At 38.1% G+C, this 19,842-nt stretch overlaps 1 protein-coding gene across 2 annotated transcripts in view; it reads right to left on the bottom strand.

The window, feature by feature from the left end:
* Positions 1-18,996, bottom strand: part of FOXP2 (forkhead box P2) — a 528,540-nt gene extending 509,544 nt beyond the window's left edge. For both annotated transcript variants that reach the window (XM_082662359.1, XM_082662358.1), the window contains exon 1: positions 18,823-18,996. The gene's annotated coding sequence lies outside the window, so the exon portion shown is untranslated. The remainder of the gene's footprint in view (positions 1-18,822) is intronic.
* Positions 18,997-19,842: the final 846 nt, after the last annotated feature.

Here is a 19,842-nt window from a genome sequence, read left to right on the forward strand (position 1 = left end):
GTTAGACCTTTAGAGGTTATGAATTTATTCTTACAGGAGTAGTTATAAATTTTATATTCTAAATCACAATTTTATTTCTGATAACCAGTAAAATCTGGGTTCTATTTCAACTCCCTATTTTCTGGGGAAAAAAAAAGCTTTAGAAATGCCATGTAATATTTTACTCTGGTGTTTCTAAAGCATGGTCTTCACACCACCTTACCTGAATCATGTAGAACATCTTCTAAAAAGGCAAATTCCTGATCCCTCTCCAGAATTACTAATGAATCAGATAATCAAAGTCAGATTGGTCAGCACTGTGACAATTTTCCCCAAGTGATTCTTATGACCAGCAAGATTATCACAAATGAGTTTTTTCACTTATTTATATTATGTTTAGGACATTTCCTCAACAGCACCATCTATAACATTTTATAACCTTACTATGTTAAAACATATTAGCTCTCTTTATTTGAATAAGTGTTATTTTCTAGCAATAAAAGATTATTTCTTCAACTAATAATATATTTAGTTTGGTTTGTTATAATTTATTTATGCACTTTCCAAGGAGAATTCAACTGCCACATCAAAAGACACACTAAATTTACTTTAACTTTTATCATGACATATTGAAATGTAAATTAAGAACTAGTTAAAATGATTAAATATTATTGTTGGAAAATGTGATTAGAAAACAGAAATAATGGTATAGCTCTTCATGAAAATAAAGACTATAAATACACATATTCATAGTTTTTCAATTAACTTTTTAAAATTTCTATCACTATGTCATCAAACAATATTTTTTAACCTCTCATTGTATTTCTTCATACTCTATTAACATTTTCAAAAAAATAAAAAGAGAACTTCACTCTCTGAGGAAGACCATAATAGTTCATTAGCCCTACAGATCTCAGCAGCCCCACACCTGACTGCATTAGGTCTCCTTGCACTTCTCATTTTTTAGGTCACAGAAATACTGTAAGTAATGTAATGAAACCACAGGCTTGCCTGTATTTTCTCATACAGCCAAGCCCTGACTCATAAATATTTCATTTATTGTTGTCTTAACTCTAAAAGAGATTTGTCTGTATTTTTCAAGCTCTGTTTTGAAACCTCTCTCTTCTGAAAGTGATTCTGACCACGACTTTGGTAAACTAATACACACTACCTCATAGAAAGAACTCTGATTCAACATAATGGCAACTACCCAGACCAATGAACCAAAAATTTTTAAGACACGGAACTATAAAATTCACATAATTCTGAAATAAGTTATTTCACAAGGAAATTCAATAGTATATGATTGAAGTATGTTTTCTGAGCCTTAAAATGGTAAGAATACTGTTCACATAAGCGCCTTTAGGTCAAAGAAAGCAAGGAAAGTACAAGATGAGTTCAGAGGGAGTTTCGGGAGAATGGGTATTATGGGTTAGTTGAGAATTAAAAATCACAAATCGCTTATTCAAGAAGTTGAACAGTGGAAGCAAAAAAGATTAAAATGCCAAGAAAGAAACAGAACTGATATTGTTCAATTTACAACTCTTTCATATGATAAAGTAACAAATGTTACCTCTAAATCAGGCCTCCTGCCGAAAAGAGAGATATGTATTCTGAAGGAAAAAAAAAAAAAAAAGAGTCAAATAGTTTACTAAGCTAGCTGAGTACTGTGGATTTGCTCATAGCAAGGAAGAAAAACATCAAGGGAAAGAACTTTACTATTCCTCATTCTTAGTCTTTTTCATCCATCTTCCCATCTCCTCCAGCTGAGATTGTATAATCTACAAAGTTTACATCAAATATAAGAACAGAAACACTCCCTAAAACAGACTCTGCAAGGTTGGCTATCTTAAAAATATAAATAAAGAAATACCAGAACACATAAAAAACCTAAAGAGCCACCATGAGTAAACACAGTAGGAGATCCTCCTTACCCAAAAGCACAGAAGCAAACCCAGTTACACAGTCCTTCTGGCTGATTGAGAGCCCTTATGTGATAAGTTTTCAAATTTCTGATTCCAGCCAGATACTCACTCATCAAATCATACCCTAGGCGCCTGATCTACCCATACCCTCACTTACCAAGGGGTATATTAAAAGCTCTGGGTCGTGCCAAAGCTTCGTCTCATACTTAAAGTTGCCTCTGCTCGTCATGATGCTTCACGACTCTTCTACCTGTCTGGGGACCTTCAGTACATTTTTGTTTCGCCCTGACCACGGAGAAAATGATGTGAATGTTGTTCTGGGTTCACTACCTAGACCACTGATGACTCAGCTGGTCACTGCACTTTATGATCCAGATTGACACCTAATACTGATAATGACAAAAATTGAGCATCTAATGAATTATTGGCTTACTAATAATTTCTTCTCTCTGAAGGCTTAAGAAGCAATAAGGAAAAAAAAAAAAGAAAAGAAAAAGAAGCAATAAGGAGAACTACTACTTAACAGCAGTGAAAAGGGAAGAACCAAGATGAAAAATTTTGTCACAGAATTCTTAGAAGTCCATGTCAATTTTAAGCTCGTAATTCCAAGCCAGTGAACAAAATGTGGCATGGATTTTAGAAACAGAAATTTTAAAAAGATATGTCTATATTTATATGAATAACTCTCTGTGTGTGTGTGTGTGTGTGTGTGTGTGTGTGCGTGCATGCGCATGCGTGCGTGCACTGGGCAAAATATAGTCCATGGGCTAAAACTGGCTCACCACCTGATTTTGGATGGTCTGTGAGGTAAGAACAGTTTTTACAGTTTTAAGTGGCTGAATCAAAATCAAAAGAAGAATATCTTGTGAAACATAAAAATTATATGAAATTCAAACTTTAGTGTCCATAAATAAAAGTACTGGCACACAGCCACATTCATGCATTTAGGTGTTGTCCATAGCTTCTTTTACACTACAATGTTAGAGTCAAATATTTGTAAAGGGACCAATGGCCCGCAACCTGTATTTACTATCTAGCCCTTTACAGAAAAAAATTACCAAGCTCTGCTTATATACAATGGCTTGACATGAAACTCTAAAATAAAAAATGGTTTGGGATAAATATATCAATAGAAATTATGAAATCTTGAAAGTGAAATTACAAGCTTCCAGTCTCAGAAAACACTAACAAAAAAAAGAAATTAGAAAATATCTTAAAAAAACACAGCATTACACAGGGATTATTCAACCTCAGAAGTGATATTACATGGCAAGAAATAGTACAGAAACATGACTCAAAGCTTCAATAAATGCTTGAAATGGGCTGAAGAAAATCCCGCCCCCCCCCCAAAAAAAAGCTAGGAACATTTCAAGATATTATTTAGATATGGGGAAAATATTAAAGGTATAGCCTACTGTTTGGGGACAATGGTATGTTATCAGATAACTGAGATACGCCAAACTTCTTGATTCTTGGGTGGTTTTTACCTTCTGCACCAGAAAGAAGTGATGAAACTAAAACGGAAAAATCAAATATGATTAACAAGAAAATCAAAGCTCAGGAATTAGTAAGAGGACTCTGAGTCACTTTAAATAAGTTTACGTATACAGGACCAATAGATTACAATTTCAAGATATTTTTAAAAAGTGGCTTGTATATGTTATCACAGAACTACAGTTGATAACCTTGACAGAGTCACAAACAACAGAAGAGCAGATGTAATACATAAGAGGGACAAATGTTATTTTATTTTTTGAAGGTAAAATGATTCTAGGAAATGAAGATCAGTGATCTTGACACTATTCCCCAACATTCTAGAACAGGTTACTAAACAGATGGTTTGTGAGCACTTAAATTTTTTTTTAAAACCTGCCATGGATTTGTTAAAAATAAGCCATGCTAAACCTCGTTTCCTTCTCTGACATGTTATTAGATGAGTGGATGAGAGAAATGCATTGGCTGTATAATGCCTGGACCAAGAAAAGTATGGAGTAAGTCTCTCATGGCCAACTGGGGTAAGTCCACTCACTATCTGTGTAACTTTGGGGAAGTTTCTTATTATCTGGGATTAAGAGGCAAATGTCACAGATCTGTCAAGTTTCTGCACGTTTTGTGAGCAGAGGCGCTGGAAGCCTTTGTTCTAGACTGTCTTTTCATGGATGTTTATATAGCAAATAGCATTTGAAGACCGATAGTATCTCCCTCTGGAACAAAGGGAAGGTTTGCTTATAGCCCATTATAAAAGATCAGGGTTCCTAAACTTGGAGTTCCGTAGGTGTGATACATTGTGTGCAGCGTGGACTTGAGCCACCCTGTGGAGCCCCTGTGGGCCTGGGGTACAAGGAACCAAAAAACACATGAGGCTCATGCTGCTGCTGTACCAGGAGCAATACAGTCCTTTGTCTCTGACCTGGAAGTCTTCTGTCTTCTATAATCATCCACAAAACAGTGGCTGGCTAATCTGTCAGCATACAAGTAGGGTGAAATCTCAGATACTTCACAGTGCTTGACAACCTGTGACTCAGCTTTGCCATTGGTAAAATGGGGAAATAACAGTAAGTCCTCATAAAGGTAGTATGAAGAATAAATTAATTCATACACAAATTGCTTAGAAAAGTACCTACTTAAGCTAACTGCTCAACAAATGTTAGCTATTATTATAATGATAGTTATGATTCATTTCAAATGTATATAGGTAGGTAAATAATCCCATCCAAAGGAGTAATGACAAGTCAAAAAGTCCATACTCACTAAGTTCAGAAAAGGCTCTATTCTTAACCCTGTTCTGCTCAATATTTTCATAATTAATTAAGTAGCGCTATAAAAATGTATTAATCAAAATTATGGATGACACAATTGCTAACACAGATAATAGAATCAGGATATTTAAAAAATCTTGACATGCTGAATACACTAAACTATAAAGAAACAAATTTAACAGACATACAAATAAAGTATTCAAGTTGTATATTAATTGCAACCTACATGAAATGAATTACAATTCTAATAACAATGTAACACGACTGAAAAAAAAACAAATTTGCCATTATGTTAGAGAAGAATGGAGATAAATTTTCATTGTGTTCTGTGTTGGTTAGGCTACATTCATGATATGATATTTAGCTCTGGATATACTTTAAAGGGAAACTCCAGCAAAGAGAAGCATACCCAGAGGAGAGTGATCAGAGCTGTGAAGGGTGAAATAAATCCATATAGTATATATAAAGTATAACTGAAGAAATTTGACTTCTTTATCCTGAGAAAGGAAAGGTTTATTGAGGATGAAAATTTTTCAGACATCTGTAAAATTATCTGTGTGAAACAGTCTGTGTAAAGCCAAAGGGTGGAGTTAGAAAAATGGCTAATTGATTTCAATTCAATGTAAAGAAGAACTTTCTATCAATTAAAGTTTTCAAATATTGGGTATTAAGATAAGTTCTTCATTCATGGAAGTTTCTGAAAGCCACTAGCCAGGACTATGAAAATGGGGATTGCCTCTTTCACGTACAGATGTCTTTAAACTGCTCACTTCTTATCTGTAAAAAAAGGCAACCCACAGGGAGTTTGTCCAGGCCTCTTGTGTATTTTCACTCCTGCCTTGCCTCCCTGGTTTCTGTTCCATTTCAGCCTAGCTGGCCTCTTCAAACCGATGATTTGTTCTTAGCTGCCCACCTGGCTTTTTGATTTACCTCTCTGATTATTTCCTTTTTCCGTACACTGCAGCCCATAGGCCATCTCACAGTAGCACGTGGGTAACAGACCCTGGCCCCATCTCCCGTCTGCTTTGGAAGGGAGAATAAAAAATTAATTTCATGATCTCAAAGGTTTCTTTCAATTCTAGGATTCTTGGATCCTTCTTACTTCTTTTGCCACATACACAGATTGGTGGATGAGCAGTAATTGATGAATAAATGAATAAGTGAATGAATAAATGAGTATTATTAAGAAATTGATAATGAGCTTCTTTCTTCTTTAAAAACTAGGTACCTGAATGGGTCTCACATCTTTCAACCAGTCAAACAGATGACAAGGAGTGAAAAGACAAGAAGAGCAAACACCTGTGGAAACAAAGGAATGAAGTATGAGAGCAAGAGAAAGATTAGGGGTGGAAACAGAAATGAGGGTAGACAGCTATGGAGAAGACCACAAAATTAACTCTCAGAAATGATTAACTAGTAAAGTCTCTAGTTCATAAGCCAAGCCAATTTATAAGCCAAAATAAAATTTAAGGATATATTAAATTAACATATATTTGAATAAAAAAGTGAGAGGAGAATTCTAAACTCCTCAGAAATTATGACAGGAGCAAGCAACTACATTCTTGCAAAGGCAAAAATGTTATACACAACAATATTGGTGAATCTCATGCATTAAGCCAGGTGAAAGAAGCCTGCCTCAGAAGGCTACATACTGCATGACGTATAAATATAAGCCAGAGTTGAATGTAATACGTACATATATATATATATAATACATATATATACATACACAATGTAATATTATTCAACCTTGAGAAAGGAGTATATCCTGCCATTTGCAACAACATGGATGGACCCTGAGCACATTATGCTGAGACAAGTCAGAGAGAGGAAGACATGTACTGTATGACACCACATATAAATATGGAATCTAATAAAGTCAAACATGTAAAAAACAGAGAGCGAAATGGTGGTTACCAAGAGATGGGGATGGGGGATAAGACTGATGTTGTTTACGGGTACAAACTTGGAAGCAGTAGTAAATAAGCCACAGAGATCTAATACACAGTATAATGAATACAGACAACAATACTGCACTATAATTTTGTGATGTGATAGATATGGCTACAATACCAATCATCTACAATATATAACATGCTGGACAACTTAAATGTAAACAGCGTTACATATCAAATTCATTCAATTAAAAAAACTGTTCCCCTCCCCCAAAAAACAGACTTGAAAAAACCAAAACTCTAGGGATAGAAAATAGATCAGTGGTTAGTTACTAGATACTACAGGATGAGAGGAGGGGTTGACTAAAAACCATATGAAAACATTTTGGAGCATGATGGAACTGTTCCTAATCTTAATTGTGGTAGTGATTACACAACTATATATGTTTGTCAAAATATATAGAACTGTACGTTAAAAAGAAGCAAATTTTTCTGTATGTAAATTATCTTTAAAAATGGAAAAAAATTAAAGAGCTTAAAACAACTCTGTAAAGATGAGCAATTAAAACATGGTTTGTGTTATTAATAAATCACAATAAAATCACAGCAATATTTTCTTAGATCAGTCTCCCAAGGCAAGAGAAATAAAAGCAAAAATAAACAAATGGGACCTAATCAAACTTACAAGCTTTTGCACAGCACAGGAAACCATCAACAAAATGAAAAGCCAACCTATGGACTGGGAGAAAATATTTGCAAATGATGTGACCGACAAGGGCTTAATTTCCAAAATATACAAACAGCTCATACAATTCAATATCAAAAAAACCCCAAACAACCCAATGAAACAATGGGCAGAAAACCTAAATACACATTTCTCAAAGAAGACATACAGATGGCCAACAGGCACATGAAAACATGCTCAAGGTCACTAATTATTAGAGAAATGCAAATCAAAACTACAATGAGGTATCACCTCACACTGGTCAGAATGGCCATCATCAAAAAGTCTACAAATAATAGGGAGTTCCCTGTTTGCCTAATGGTTAGGATTCCAGGCTTTCACTGCTGTGTGGCCCAGGTTCAATCCCTGGTCAGGGAACCGAGATCCTGCAAGCCATGCAAGGGGTGACCATATTAAAAAAAATAAAAGTCTACAAACAATAAATAAGATATGGAGAAAAGGGAACCCTCCTTCACTATCGGAGGGAATGTAAATTGGTGCAGTCACTTTGGAAAACTGCAGGGAGTTTCCTTAAAAAACTAAAAATAGAACTACCATATGATCCAGCAATCCCATTCCTGGACATGTATCCAGAAAAGACAAAAACCCTAATTCAAAAAGATACATGCACCCCAATGTTCATAGCAGTGCTATTTACAACAGCCAAGACATGGAAGCAACCTAAGCGTCCATCAACAGATGAGTGAAGATGTGGTGTTTTTAAACACACACACACATACAATGGAATATTACTCAGCCATAAAAAGAATGAAATATTGCCATTTGCAGCAACATGGATGGACCTAGAAATTATCATACTAAGTGAAGTAAGGCAGAGAAAGGCAAGTATCATATGACATCACTTATATGTGGAATCTAAAAAATAATGTAAATGAGCTCATTTACAAAACAGAAACAGACTCACAGACATAGAAAACAAACTATGGTTACCAAAGGGTAAAGGGGGAGGCAGGGATAAATTAGGAGTATGGAATTAACAGAAACATACCACTATACATAAAATAAACAACAAGGATTTATTGTATAGCATAGGGAACTATATTCAATATTTTGCAATAACCTATAATGGAAAAGAATCTGAACATATAACTGAATCACTTTGCTATACACCTGAAACACAATATTGTACATCAACCACAGTTCAATTGAAAAATGGAAAAAATTAAAGGTATTAAAACAATTTGGTAAAGATGAGCAATTAAAATATCATTTGTATCATTAATAAATCACAGTGAAGGTAACAATTTTGATAGAAACTTATCAGGATCATTTCTACAATACAGTGACCAATATCTTATTTAAAAATGAAATATCAAATGTATAGCCAAAGAGCTTTTTTAAAATAAATATATTTTCACTGTCTTATAAATAGGTAACATGTAAAAATAAAATTAATCATTCACATTCTATTTTTAAATGTCCTCTCATAAAAATGTAATTCTAGTAATAAGAAAATAAACATTAAATATTTTATTAATTATGTATTCATATCTTGTTACCATATATTCTCTATTACTGTACATTTGCTCTTAAAATTTGATCTTATATAGTCAGAAAAAACAAGTTGTCTCTCAAAACAAAAAAAAACTTATAATAACGATGTTCCTTTAATATAGTTACATGAGTAAGCATGTACTTGGTCATACTTCAGAATCTGGCATCGTTTCAGCCAAGTGGGAACGAGATATTTCTAGGACACCATTAGAGAGATATCAAGGAGAACAGATATGTAAAATCAAATAACTATTAGAGATGACAAACTGCATTGCCTTTCTTCTATTTGTGGAATAGTCTGAGCAATAGACATGTGGGACTAGAGATAGTTTGAAATTACTGAAAATTACAAAAGAGCAAAGAATTGGAAGTGATAAGAGGGCAACTTAAAAGCATACTTTTCTGGAAGTAGAGAAATATTATAAATAGATCAAGAAAATACATCTTTAAAATTATTATATTTGGGACAACACAAAGTGAGACTGTCAAATGAATTTTATTTTTAGTTACAGGAGTATACATTCTCTGTAACATACAACAAGGTAAAATGTATTGAAAAGTGAACATCTGCAAGCTTACATCACTGCTAAAAACGACCACAGTTTATAATCCCCTGCCTTCTGAGAAGTAATCTGTAGCTACACTCCTGATTTGTCTACATAGTAGGCTGATGGTCAGAATGAGAAAAGACACAACACCATGCATGGGACGGCACACTTCACGGGGTATGTGCACTTGGTGTAACTTGCACGCATTGCATGATTGGGGGACGGGACAGCAAAACAGTGAAGGAATAACCTAGACGAGGCTCTAAAGACTTTTCAGCATTTCCCAGGAGAAGAAAAAAAAAAAATGTCTCAAGAAACGTGGGACCAAGCTTCCTATGCGGTACGCTGTATAAAACCTCGGGTCACACCCTTTAAGCCAAACTACAGCCAAGACACGCAGCACCCCTACAGCTGGGAGTTATGTTTCCTTTTAACGTAGCACAATGCACAGACTGGACCATGAGGCGACCCAACGTTTCAGGTGTGTGTGTAAGGTCCATTAAAAAGGAGAGCTCTAATTTTAGAAAGACAAAGTTTATCAAACAGCTCATCCAACTCCATATTTTATTTCTGGATTGGTGCCACCAACAGCTAAATATATAACTGAGCACAGGACCGAGGCAAAATTGTGAAGAAATTAATATTTATGGGATGTTAATGGTATGCGCTTCAGGGAAGAGGATGCCAGGCGGTTATTTATTTTTCTCAACCCTAACATGACCAACTCCACATGCACTCACTTCTCCTCTCCTTGTTTCATCATCCTGGTTAAATAAGGGGCGGCTCCATTCCTGACTCAGAAGGAGGGGAGGGATGTGAAAATCCCACGCGGGCTAAGACCACTGAAGAAAAATACTCTCACATTTTAACGGAGCCTCCTGAGCTTCGTAAACAAAGTTATCTGCGATAATTTTTTGCTGGTTTTAATTGTTTTTATTTTAGGAATTATCTTTTTCTCCCAGTCACTCTTACATGTGTGTTTACATGGTAGTAAGAGAGAACCTGTTCACAGCTTCAAATTTGATTCCATGTATTTCATAAAAGGTTTCAGTTGAAAGCAACCTAAAAATGAATCCAGTCTCTTTTTAATTTTGGAGGAAATGACTCACCCAATATTGCACAATAATTAAAGTCAGACCAAGGACCAGAATGCAGGTCTCCTGGCACTTAATGTGGAACTCTGAACAGTAAACCAAGCGGGCTGTTTTACTATCTGAGATAATAATTATGCTTTCCAGAAGGAGTCATTTTCGTTCACATTCTAATATGCATTATTATTATCAGACAAGGTCTTTAATACAAAATTTCCTACTTGGAACAAGGAAAGGAGAATACACTGGGACTTGGAATAGCTAGATGGCAACACAGAGGGCACTGGGTACCTAAGGACCAGGATAAAACAGGCAGAAGGCATAGGTTAGTAATTTTTTAAAAAGGGAAAAGTGGGGTAATTATGTAATAAAGCCCCACTTTGCCTTGCTTCAGCTTCCCAAGGACCACACATTCACTCGTGATATAAGAGATCAGAAGTATTCTGAAAGATCTCATAATTCAGTCAGGAGGAGGGAAGAAAAAGAGAAAAATGAGATGAAGTAGGCAAAGAGAGACCTCCTTCATTACCAATAGAAGAGATTATAGACTCCTTTCTCTTTCTCAAGGTATTTAGAACAAAACTGCTGAGCAAGCCAATGCAGATTTTAAATATGGACATAGTGTGTGAGAGAGGGCTCGATAGGACATTAGGTTTATGAGAACATGATCTGTGTATGTGGGTGGTGGTATATGGAGAGTTGTATCACTTATTCAGGCCTTAGCTGAAGATGTCCCAAAGCAAGAGTGGGACTTTAAATTTGGAAAGATGGACTTTCCAGCAAATCATAAAGCCACAACCTGCTCTGTTTAAAGATAGATACTGAAAGGATGAAAGGCAAGACACGTTGTAAACTATGATGTGTGTGCCAATGCAAAAAAAGTAAAGCTACCTAAATCTAAAGGTTTCACAACAGACCTTGACTTAACCCATTTTCCTCCCTCTTTCCTCACAGAAGATCCCCAGAATTACTTGGAATGCCCGTGTTGTACTCATAGTGTAGCCATTAGAAACATCTATATACATGACTTATGCTAGTCATATTAAGATATAATGATGAGGCATATGATTAAATGTCAGTTAAACAGTGCTAAGCATTATTATATTGAAGCACTCAACTATTGAGCGTTTGTCATACAAAAGCACGAACATCCACTCACAACTTTCAAGTTAAATGTCATATTGTTTCTCAGATCAAGAGTAGTTTTAGAGCTCCTACCAAGTACAAGGCATGTTCTAAGCACTGGGTTAGAACAGTGCCCAAAAGAAAATCTTTGGATCCATGGAATATACAATCTCATTGAGGGAACAGATGATAAATAAACAATCTTTTTAAAGTCAGCTGATAGTGCTATGGGGGAAAATAACGTATAGTAAAAGTGACAGTGCACGATCAATGAGGATTTGTTATTTTATATAGGGCGGTCAGAGAAGGCTTCTTTTATAAGGATACGTTTGAGCAGAGACCTGAAGTTAGTGAAGATACCTGAGGGTAGAGCACTCCAGACAGAGAGAACAGAGAGGAAAACTCTGAGGTGGGAATCAGCTGATCCCATTTTGAGGAATGTCAAGGAAGTCAGTGTCTAGAGTTGACTGAATAAGAGGAAAATGATAGAAAATACTGTCAGGTAGCAGGTGTCAAATAATATGGACTTATGTAAGGTCTTTGTCTTTTATTCTGAGAGACAGAGAAGCTGTTGGAAGGGTTATACAAAAGAGTGACATAATCAAACAGATATATCTTCAAAAGATCACTCTGCTACATGGAGAATAAACTGTGGTGCCTGGAGGGAGAAGAAAGGGGATAAATAAGCAGCTGCTGCCACAATTCAGGGAGTTGCTGATGGTCTATCTGATCAGACTGGTTGGGGGTGTACTAACTAGATGTATAAAACAAGATTTGGGGGGACCATTTAGCTCAACTAAAGACAGACTGAGAAAGGGGAAAAAATGAAGACAAAAAGGAAGTGAAGAGTTAGCTGCAGGCACACAGATATAGCTCAACCAAATCCTGGAACATAAATTTGGGTGAAGTAATGGTGAGGAATAGCTTTTAAGGATGTTGGGGATCTTTTTTTTTTAAATGAGATGATTTTATGACAGTCTACATATGCTAAGATGTTAAGATATTTGGATTAATGTACTATAAGTTTCTCCACACTATCTGCCAGCAAGACATTTTATAAACGCTTTCTCTGAAATACGCCTACCACAGATTTTTTTCTTACCCCCTAAAATACACTTTAAGAAACTTTTTTTTTTCTTAAACGGAGAAAAAGTTGCAAAATGATGGTTGTGGTTCTGTATGTGTACCAAAACAAAAATAATGCAAAAAAAAATATTTCACAGAAAATGCCATCATAAAAGTGGAGAAGAAAAGAAATAAATGAATACCAGGAAAACTTTAGGTTCTTTGTAGTAGCATCCTTTCTTTGAGGAATTTAAAGTTAATTTCCTTAACCTGTTTTTTTTTTTAATTTTATGATATTCTCATGGTACAAATCTTTTAGACTTATGTTAGAAAGAGCTTTAAAAAGAAACACTAAAAACTTAAATAAATTCAAATCAACATTATCTTCCGCGAAGTATATTTTAAGGTTTCCAACATAGAAATCAAAGGAAATTGAGGAACCTTAATAAACTAAAAATGCTGAGAGCCTTTAAACCCCTGGGGACTCATCTGCTTCACAGCAATGTGCTTTTTCAACATTTAAATTTTATTGGCTCCTGCTAATGAAAATAATTTGCCACAGCAGAAAGGAATGAAGATGTCAGCTCCATATGACATATTTATCAATATAATGGTAAGGTATGTTCTCGAGACCCTTGGTGGATTGTAGAAAGAAAGAAGTGTACAACTGACTGGGAAGCTGAATTCAATCAACAGAGTATATTAAAGTTAAAGAACACATATCTCAAATATCAAGGAATTCAAAAGGTTGAACCTGCACTCCACAGATAATTTGTGGAGAAAATGGATTTTTAATAAAATTTTACACAAATCATATAAATTGAGGGAATTTTAGAATTCAAATTGTTCGTGGTAAGGAAGCTAAACAAATGAACGAATACAAGTCAATTTAGAGAAAGTGAACCAAGTTCACTATCACAAAATGAAAAAGTATTAGGATTCAGTGTGAACTATAAGCTATAAACTGTTAAAATATAATGTTGCTTTAAAATGAAATAGGGGTGATACAAGTATACCTCACTTCAGAGCACAGGTATATTCTGTTAATTTGGCTGCTGGGCAAAATTCTGTATAGATAAACACAAATTCCTAGTCACTCCAATTATAAAATTGAGATTATACTCCTAAAAATAATTAGGTCAATACTTAACAATATCACGTTTGAGAAAACAGCAAATCACTGAAGCATCTATTTAGAGAAAAAATAGTTTAAATGAATACCATTACTGAAAATAAGTCACCACACACATATAGGTTTACTTTTTCATTTTAACATTAATAGTGTTGGAACATAACAAATCTAAATATTCTCTAAGGACCTCTCTCCAGCAACTCAATATTCTAATGTTAACCTCTTAGCTATAATATCTCTTTATATTTCAACAAAGTTACTCTCTTTTTTTGTTCATTTTGTTTGGAAAATTGCAGACAGGGGATAGATGAAAACACTGTGCAGAGCAAAAGAGTATATACAAAAATACATCAAAGGTAATGACAGGGCAGAAGGAAATAAGCAAGTGGAAGTAAGTACCATTTATTTTAGTAGGTAGGAACACCTACAAGGAAAGGCTATTCTACTTATTAGTATTTATGAAATTCAATAGTAGTGAATTTTCATATAACCAATGCTGGACTTAAAAACAAAGTAATGTTATTTTTAATCAACCCTCCTAACTATTCTTAGTTAAGGTGTTAAAAAACAAAATAGTTATGGGACAAATGAAGAAGCTAAAGTTTGGAACAACTCCATAAGAAAGCACTGAAAATGACCTAAGCCTCATGAAAAAAACAAACAAACCTAAAGAACTTAAATTATTTTTACCTTTAAATTATTTTTACCTTTACCTGTAAAGTGTTACCTTTACAGATAACACTCTGTAAGTGATATGACTGGAGTCCAAGTATATTAAGAGATAAGTAGTTGGACCTAAGCAAATATTCATGTCATCTAAAAAAAAGAAGAGATGTAAACTATGGCATATAAAACTCAAATTAGGCATTAGGTTATTTGTGGATCATAAGCACTGGAATATGTTTAAGGAAAGTTTCAAGCACCTTTCAGAAGGCTTAAGAAGATAAACAACAATCTTTCTGGGTTGGATTTGACCAAGTTTGTTAGAACTCTATGAATTAAGCACTACATAAACAAGGTCACTTTCAAAATCTATGCAAATCTTAAAATACACTAATTAGGGGGCCTAATTTAAGAAATAAACGTTCTTTTATCAAAGGGCAGTATGAATCTGGGCACTGGTTAGAACATTTTAGATCCATTCATTTATCACTAAGATCACTACCATCTGTCACAAAGTTAAAGAGAAAAACAAACAAACAAAAAAAAAAACTGTGCCATGAATTAGTATTCAGTGACTGTAATGCAACTGATATTATTTTGGAATTCAACTGTGATTTGCAATTTTATTTAGCAACACTCATGCCAAGAGAACTTCTTAGTGATATTCTCTTACAAGTCAATGGTCTCTTTTTTTTTTAATTTTTATTGGAGTATAGTTGCTTTACAATATTCTGTTAGTTTCTGCTGTATAGCAAAGTGAATCAGCCATACGTATACATATATCCCCTCTTTTTTGGATTTCCTTCCCATTTAAGTCACCACAGAGTGATGAGTAGAGTTCCCTGTGCTATACAGTAGGTTCTCATTAGTTATCTATTTTATACATAGTATCAACAGTTTATACATGTCAATCCCAATCTCCCAATTCATCCCACCCTGCCATTACCCCCTTGGTTTCTTTTTATTTTAATTAAGATAGACAGAAAATACATAACCACTTCCAACATTCACTTTTCTATCAGTATTATAACTAATAGTTGACACAACATGAGACTGTCCACACAGAAACAGACAAGGGTGATGAGGCAGAGCAGCTATAAATCTTTAAATATAACACAAACAATATCTCTTTTATGTAATGAAGTACCGTAACCCTCACATTTTCTCTTGAAATAAAAATGTCTGGTAAATTTGGCTATGTTCAACATATTATTATATGCTCTAAAAGTCTCAATCAAGCCATGAAGGTATTTTCACATATTTAAATATACTTTTCATAAAGTACAATTTTAATAGTTATGCAAAGAGAGTTGTTTTGTGTTTCTGAGTTTTTGCTTGTACAAAAGGAATATAATTTCTCATTACAGGTTTTCTGTAATTTTAATGTTCACATTTTTTCCTATTTTTTGGTGTGTCACATACAACAATTTCCCCTATTTTAGGATTTTAGAATATCACAAAGATTTATTTTATTTTATTTTTAAAGCAAAACCACTGTACTACCATCAATGAAAAGAAATAAAACTCTAATGACAGTTTACTCAGATATAACTATTCATAAATCTATTCCTATCATAATGTAATTATAGGTCTCTTTTCACTTGAAAACAATATTCAGTTCTAGAATTTCCATCATCTGAATCCTAATGTATAAGTTGAGGAATTTTGAAAGATAGTTTAAAATAGCTCATAACTGTTATTTGTATACATTTCCCTTTGATTGCTCTATTTTAATATTCATCATAGTGTAATAGTAACATTTAATAAACTATGTATTAAAAAAACTTGTACTCACATTTAAATTGAATGTTAAAAATTATTCCCTTAATTTTTTTTTGTATTCTTGTACTTAAAAGTGAAATTTAAGATGATCTTTTAAAATTGAGTGTCTTCTGTCACTTACCAACAGGGATGTATCATCAGGTTTCTAGTCTCCTCTTTAAAAGTCAGTAACTTTATCACAGTTAAACCTTTCTTTCACTTAAGTTTTAGATAACAATGAAATAGTGGGTTTCTTAGAGAAGAACTGAACTGAACAACTACTGAACGTGGGTGTAGTTTAGTAATAAAAATGGAAGGATGGATGGAAGGAAAGAAACAACTTTTAAAAGCTCTAAAGCTGAAATGAAATTTTATGACCCTAATGACCATAGTGTATATAACTTTATACCCACTTTATTAATACATATACAACTAAATCGAAATTGTAAAGTATTGATTAGCAGTATTAAACAAACACTACACTTTAAAATTCCAGGACACTGAGAATATACTTATCCATAACTCACAATGACAGAAAAGATAAACAGGCCTTTTGACAACATAAAACATTTCCTGAGGTACACCACAATGCAAAATTGAAGACGAAAATATCTGAAAGCTCATCTTTGAGTTTTGACCTCTAGCATAGACGTGCTATTAAACACACCCCTCCTGTCTCCACTGAAGCCTAACCAAACTATTTGAGTTAGGAGAGTGTGCAAAGATGTGCCTTCCAGGCAAACTTTTGTTTTCTAAAAGTTAATCTCCCGAAATACTTCCAGTTGGAAATCGTCCACTTGAGCTACTTGACACCAGGGCGTCACTTTCTCCCCTTGGCTTACCAGCTACTACTTAATTATTCTTCTAAGCAGGCTCTGGACAAGTTGGGGAGGTAGCTCTTTCAGCACTTCTGAATCCATGACGACTACAAATGTACACACCTAACACACTCCCACAGGTCTTTCACACGTCGCGAAAGCCTGACCACCTGGGAGCAGACAAGACTCGAGGAACAATCCTCAAGATCAAGAAACTGACTGGATTTCAACATGTGGTGAGAGAAAATGGGCGGGGCGGGGGGGATAGGAGCACTACAGACAGCAGCTGTCCATTAAGTGGTTTAAAACTGTTGGTTACAAAGCTGAATAAACAAATACACAGATGGGTCTAGTTCCTTGGGGACTCCGGAGTCTGAGGAGCCCCCCCCCCCCCCGAGCGGTGTCCAGTTGGGCCTCTCTTGCCTAGTCCGCGTGCAAAGCGCGCACTGGTTCCGCTCTCAAATGCCCGAGACTCGCACGTGTCTTTCCCTCCCGTTACTCCTAATGAGTTTCACCCGCGCGCCAGGTGCCCTGAGAGACTTACCTAAGATATCTCAGGGTCTGAAGATAGGAGGGCAACTTTCCCTCCCTGCTCTAGGCCGACCCGAACGCCCGGGGCAAGCGAGGGTCCACGCAGACGCTAGTCCCTAGGTCCGGGTGCCCGGGCGTCCGGGCGCTTTGCGGCCCGAGGGGCGGGGAGAGGCGCGCGGGAGACGTGCGGACGGCGGGCGCGGCCACCTAGCGGGTCCAGCCCGCGCCGCCGCCGCACGTGCGCCGCCGCGAGCGCTACGGGACGTCGGCACTCGCGCTCCCCCGGGGTCAAAGTCAACCCTGCGCGCCCGCCCTCCGCTCGCCCGGGGCCTCCGCGGATTTACAGGTGAAAGCCAACCGAGAACACTCCCTTTCTCCGAAAGGTGTCTGCGCCCCTCCCTCGTGCCCTCCCTGAAGAACCGGGAAGAGGGATTTCACCCCCAAACCCACCCTCAGAGTGGGGAGACCTTTCCAAAGCTGAATAAAAATAAGAGTAGGACAGACCCCGGGTGAAGCGGCTCCTGCTAACCGTGGACAGGGGAAAGAGCGCGATCGGGGGCAGCAGTCGAGATGCACGATCATCCTGAAGCGTCACTAGGGGCCAGGAGTTTCTTCGCTGGAGAAGCAGGACTGCCCCCTCTCCGCCTCCCATTCCAGAGAAGTACTTGTGAATTGTACGCTGAAGTGTCTAACTTTGAGACCAGAAGCGTGCACTTGCCCCATTGAATAAATAAAGGTCAGCAGTTGGATCAGTAAAGTTGGTCCAACCGCCAGATGTTCTTACTCTCGTTTCTCCTCTCGGGGAGGGGGGGGCGGGAGGAGGGGTAGGAAGGAAGAGGAAGAGACAACAAACAAGAGAAATAAAAGAGTAAACGAACACAACTGGAGTCTCAACACACATATTCCTCCAGCCGCGGTGTCGCCAGACAAGGCAACACTTGGCACATACAAAACTAAAAATCGTCCGTGAGGCAACAGCAACCTCCCCTCTCTCGACTCCCCCTTCCCCACATCACAAAGCAAAATGAAAAAGCACAAGCGGTGATGTTGGGTCCGGAACGCGACCCGGATGCCGAGCCGAAATTTGACACATGTCACACCCGCCCCGCCGCGCCGCGCCGCACCGAGCGCAGCGACTGGGGCGAAACTTTGCCGCCGCCGCCGCCGCCGCCGCCCTGGGAGGAGCGCGGAGCAGAGTAAAGGCGCACGCAGACCGGCCCTGGGTGGAGGTGGCTGGGACGGGCTGGGGGGCGGAGGTGAAGCGCGCCACAGTGAGGGCAAAGAAACTTACCGCGACCGAAGACGCCTGGGCAGCGTCCCGGGAGGTGGCACCCGCGGCGCCGAGGCAGAAGCTCCCAAACAACACACCCACGCGCGATTCCTGGCAGCTGCTGCCGCGAGTGGGGGCGCGCCCGGGGTGGGGGCTGGAGGAAGCCGCAGCTGGCGGACGCGGCCGCCGCATAAATAACCCGGACCGGCGCTCAAGGGCGGGCTGCGCTGGGCTCAAGCCGGGGCGCTGCGGCCGCCGCAGAGCTGCACGCGCCGGCGTGTCTCGCGCTTTCTCGGAGGCTCGCGCTGTCTCGCGCTGCCGCTCCCCCCACCCGGATCTCTGTGTGTGTGTGCGTGTGTGTGTATGTGTGTGTGTATGTGTGTATGTGTGTGAGTGTGCTCTGGCGGGCGCGCGCACCCGGCCGCGCGCGCGTGTTGTTGGCAATGCAAACTGTACACACGCTGCGCGCCGAGCCGCCTCTTCTCGGAGGGGCGGGCGGAGGGAAGGGACGCCTCCGAGGATTCTGAAGTACTGTTGGGCCACTTGTTTATTTTTGTTTTACTTTGCGTTGTTAACGTTGACTGTTGTTGTTGATCCCCAAAGTGGTTTGGAACCAGCTGGTTAGAATGCCTGTCACCCCCATCCACCTATCTCCTCCCCCGGCTCCCCCAACTTCTTTAAGGGAGGGGGAAGCGCGGAGTAGACTGTTGTTCCGATTTGCAGGGGAGCCTCCTGGCTGACGTCAGGTCCACCTGCTCTGTAAACAACTCGCCGGAGAACTTGTTTGTTCTGCGCCGGTTCCTCCCCCACCCCCACCCTTCTCCCCACCTCCTGCTCCGCCTCCTCCCGCTCGGCCCAGACAGCGAGTCGAGGAAGGGGGTTGGGGAGGGAGGAGAGAACAAAACCGTATGCTGTATTGGCAAAGCCGAGTTGTGTCTGCTGCTCCTTGGCAGTCCCCAAAGTACGTCCTCTCAGCAGACGGAGCTGCTGGCAAATGAAACAGGGGATTCCAAGCGAAGTACAGGAAGCCTCGAAGGGATC

This window comes from Grampus griseus, assembly GCF_964374135.1.
Source record: "Grampus griseus genome assembly, chromosome: 9".
In the NCBI taxonomy this organism is placed as follows: domain Eukaryota; kingdom Metazoa; phylum Chordata; class Mammalia; order Artiodactyla; family Delphinidae; genus Grampus; species Grampus griseus.